The sequence below is a fragment of the Anabrus simplex genome, chromosome 10 (assembly GCF_040414725.1).
Source record: "Anabrus simplex isolate iqAnaSimp1 chromosome 10, ASM4041472v1, whole genome shotgun sequence".
In the NCBI taxonomy this organism is placed as follows: domain Eukaryota; kingdom Metazoa; phylum Arthropoda; class Insecta; order Orthoptera; family Tettigoniidae; genus Anabrus; species Anabrus simplex.
The window spans coordinates 13628092-13633119 of record NC_090274.1 but is presented as its reverse complement, the minus strand read 5'-3'; the positions used below and the strand labels follow the sequence as shown (position 1 = coordinate 13633119).

General features: G+C 43.8%; 1 pseudogene; it reads right to left on the bottom strand.

Annotated features, from left to right (window-relative positions):
- Positions 1-1818: 1818 nt before the first annotated feature.
- Positions 1819-2573, bottom strand: LOC136882246 (peroxiredoxin-2 pseudogene; annotated as a pseudogene).
- Positions 2574-5028: the final 2455 nt, after the last annotated feature.

Genomic DNA, 5028 nt, shown 5'->3' with positions numbered 1-5028 from the left:
TGGTGGTGGTGGTGGTGGTGGTGGTGGTGATTATTGTTTTAAGAGGAAGTACAACTAGGCAACCATCCTTTATATAACACTAATCAGAGGGAAAAATGTAAGGGATCCGACACTTCGAAAAATGAAGATATCGGCCAAAGGAAGACAAGGGCCACGAAGGGCGTGAAAATGAAAGACTCCCTAGCCCTCGCAAACCTAATAGCGTCGGGGTCGGAAATAAAGAAGAGCTGACCAAGGAAGGTCGGATAGGATAGATGAAAGTGAGGAGCCTGGCACAAGTAAGTGGAAGCAATGCCAGGACTCAGCTGAGGGCCCCGTGGTCGCCAACCCACGCTCCAAAGTTCAGAGCCCCTGGGGCCTCTTTTAGTCGCCTCTTACGACAGGCAGAAGATACCGTGCGTATTGTTCTACCGCCCCCACCCACAGGAGGATACAACTGGGGAGGAGTACCATTGCTTCGCCCGGCCAGCCTCACCTGCTATGCTGAACAGAGGCCTTGTGGGAAGATAGGAAGACTGAAAAGGATAGACGAGGAAGAGGGAAGGAAGCGGCCGTGACCTTAAGTTAGGCACCATCCCAGCATTTTCCTGGAGGAGAAATGGGGAAACCACAGGAAACCACTTCGAAGATGGCTGAGGTGGGATTTGAACCCAATCAGTTGATTTTCCGAGGCTGAGTGGACCCCGTCCAAGCCCTCGTACCACTTTTCAAATTTTGTGGCAGAGCCAGGAATCGAACCCTGGCCTCCGGGGGTGGCGGTGGTGATTGATTGGTGATTATTGTTTTAAGAGGAAGTACAACTAGGCAACCATCCTCTATATAACACTAATCAGAGGGAAAAATGGAAGGGATCCAACACTTCGAAAAATGAAGATATCGGCCAAAGGAAGACAAGGGCCACGAAGGGCGTGAAAATGAAAGACTCCCTAGCTCTCGCAAACCTAATAGCGTCGGGGTCGGAAAAGAACAAGAGTTGACCAAGGGAGGTCGGATAGGATAGATGAAAGTGAGGAGCCTGGCACAAGTAAGTGGAAACAATGCCAGGACTCAGCTGAGGGCCCCGTGGTCGCCAACCCACGCTCCAAAGTTCAGAGCCCCTGGGGTACCGAGGGTGGCGGCTAATCAAGCTAACCACTACATTACAGGGGCGGACATTTTTTATTATTATTAATCAGCGTCGTTCATTTGTTAGCTACTTGGCAGTACATTCATGCCGAAATAATGTATGTATGTTGGGTATTCAGCCCGAAGGCAGGTTTGATCCTCTACAGCTCCGCCAACAGCTGTCATAAATAGCCTAGGCGTCACTGAAGAGGCGTACTAGGGAAATAAGGGACGGAAATATTTTTCTGGGGGCGCCAAGTAGCAAATTCACCTCTGAATTTCACATTTCCGACATGGAGAGCGAAGACCAAAGGAAAAATGTTTCTAAACCTGAAAGCTACGCTTGTGGCAATGACGAAGACCATTAAGTTTAGGATTTCATAATTGATCATGGTACCAAGTTCTATTGCAACCATATCAACATCAGAATTAGAGAAAATTATTTATACATTGGCTCCAAAAATACATAACAAAATATAAGACAGAAAAGCTCCAAAGTGTAAATACAAAAACCAATAAAATAAATCACACATGACCCTCCACGCAGAAAAATAGTTAAAAATTCTACACAACATTAGCGTAAAAAGGTTTGACCTTAAAGCAGTTTCTTGGCACATGCAAAGGTATCACAAGAACACGAATCTTCCCTTCTCAAAAATTATAGGAACTTCATGACTGCTTTCAAACTATTCTCTGTGTTGAAATTTTGTCATATTAGTAGAAATGTCGTAACAGATATGCTACGTTAGCAACACGTGGATGTCTAACCGTCCATACGATCTTTGAATTGTGACACAATGTGTCAGAGCCTATGGATGCCATCCAGCTGGGCATGCTTCTCCGTGTTCGTCAGAATACTGGTAGGCTTGGATCAATCTGATGATCTCCTCAATATTACGACCTACTGCCAAATCGTTAATTGTGATGTGGCGTAGAATTCCTCTCTTATCGATAATAAAGGTACCTCTCAAGGAATGACCAGCGTCTTCCATATAAACACCATAATCTTTAGACATTCTGTGGCACAAATCCGACATGAGAGGAAACCTCAAACATCCTATACCTCCATCCTTTCGAGATATATTTGACCAGGCGTAATGTGTGTAGGGCGAGTCCACAGACACGGCAAGTATTTCAGTGTTTAGTTTACAGAAATCGTCGAACTTATCATTCAAGGCCAACAGTTCAGTAGGACACACGAAGGTAAAATCAAGAGGATAGAAGAAAAGCACGATATATCTTCCTCTGAAATCACACAATTTTAATCTCTTGAATTTCCCATTTAATACTGCAGTACCTTCAAAATCTGGTGCCCCTTTGGAAACGGTAGCTTTCGTACAACGAACATAGCGTTCTGCTTTTGTACAATCACCAAGGTGAGAGACAGGTGTTTTATCCTCTTGAGAACATAAATATTTAGAACTTAGGAATACAATTGAGAAAAGTATGATACGCCATACGAGGGTCATGTTAGGTGAACTCAATTATTGGAGCCAGAGAGCAGACAATAACAGTTCTAGCTAGCTTCCTTGTTTCAGCTCATCGCCATCTTTATGTTCGTGTTTGGTTTTACTCTCTCGTTGTAATCGATATTGCGGTCGGCATAGATGAAACTTGTAGCAGGACAATGAGCTAGAATAACATGGAGAGGCGGAAGCGCTGCCTGGCTGAAGCTAATTGAATGAACGTCCGCCATGTTTTCGGTGGTCACAGAAGCGAGGGGGCGTGGCTGTCGAATGACGAACAACATTTGAAAATACACATTATAGAATCACTGGTGCAAAATTAAAGACAGCCGAAAGCTTAGAGCATTAATAATCACAGAGTGGGAATAGTGCCACTTCATGGCACGAGGCTAACATCACGATCCGTTAATGGTAGATAGATAGATAGATAGATAGATAGATAGATAGATAGATAGATAGATAGATAGATAGATAGATAGATAGATAGATAGATAATGCCTTTATTGGTGGCGAAGTTAGGGCCACGAAATTCGAATACGAGCGTTGCCTGCTTGGCTGCTGAGGTTAAGCGTCAATTACAACAAAAAACGTGGACATACACTAGTATTTATAAAGGAAATCCTTAAAACGAACGATAGATTACAATCTCATTCTGACCATATTTTTTAACGTATTGCACCCCCATGGGTACCGGTACCATTATAATTGCTTAATGTAATTATTTATTTACTTTTACTGCTTGTTTAACATCACGCATTTTCGGCAATGGAAGGATGGGAAACGGCTGGGAATAAAAAGGTAGCGGTCGTGGCCTTAATCAAGGTACAGCCCCGAGCACTTGTCTGGTGTGAAAATGAAAACCACGGAAAACTATCTTCAGGTGCGATTCGAACCCGCTATCTCCCGAATGCAAGCTCACAGCTGTACGACCCTAACCGTACGGCCAAATCGCTCGTAAAAAAACTATTTATAATACAGTAGGAGATATATACTTGTATTTTTCTTTTACCGTATCATACTGGGATAACCACAGCCTGTTTTCAGTAATTCGACCGCGTCAGGAATGGAATCAATGAAGCCACCATCTAGCGGCGAGGATAAGTACTGTGCCGGCTGCCGAAGCTTGCACTCCTCTGGGGCAATGATTAATGAATGACAGATGAAATGAAATGATATTGGAGAGTGTTGCTGGAATGAAATATGACAGGGAAAACCGGAGTACCCGGAGAAAAACCTGTCCCCACCCCCTAATCTTCGTCCAGCACAAATCTCACATGGAGTAACCGGGATTTGAACCACGGAACCCAGCGGTGAGAGGCCGGCGCGCTGCCGCCTGAGCCACGGAGGCTTCATGAAATGTATACTAGTTTTAAATATGAATGTGACTGATGTCTACAGTAAACTCTCTTTTTACAATTGCCTTTACGTCGCACCGATACAGATAGGTCTTATTGTGACAATGGGATAGGAAAGGGCTTGGAGTGGGAAGGAAGCGACTGTGGCCTTAATTAAGGTACAGCCCCAGCATTTGCCTGGTGTGAAAGTGAGAAACCACGGAAAACCATCTTCAGAGCTGCCGATAGTGAGGTTCGAATCCAGTATCTCCCGAATACAAGCTCACAGTTGCGCGCCTCTGTCCGCACAGCTAATTCGCTCGGTGTACAATAAACACTTCATAAATTTCACGAACACCAGTAAAATCCTGTATTTACTATGCTTGATGTACGTTTGACTGAAACAGGCCTACATCAAACCAATGCCCAAGCACAAGACAAGTCTTCACGGCCATTATGGAGAGAAAGAAAGAAATAACGTGACAATTAAACTTCAATGAATCATACACCAACACCAGATGGCAACAAACATGAACTTTCAACGGCAAAGATAAATAGGTACCAATAAATTATCACTTATGATAAGTCTGAATTTATCAATCACTTTACTCTGAGTTTACGGCTGGCTGGCATTCTTGAAGGAGAGAATCTAACTTTTCACTTCTTAAAGCAAACGATGTTGAATCGCCGCAAACGATCTCCATATCACCTTATCACATTTCTCGCGGCACCTCGCTTTATTTTGACAACTCGAAACATGGCTGCCCTTCATCAACTTTCCTCCGCCAGGAGCGCTGATGTCAGGCATGTTATTTTAGCTTGTTGAGCAGGACCATACCCCTTTCAGACCGAGTACGCACAATTGTGCGGGTTCGTATTTTAGTTATCCGTGACCGTATTTGATGTTTTTTTCGGCGCTAGACCGGACTTCAGTGATTGTGCGGGACACGTGGCTTGTATTTCAATTGCTTTTAGTATGCGTTTGACCACCAGGGCGAAGGAAGAAGAGTTTAAAAAGCACAGTTGATCGGCGAGATGGGGGAAGCAGTAGTGCCAAAAGTAAGTATTTATTTATTACGTTCATATTAATCTACTGTAGAAGCTTTACTGAATACCGGAATATA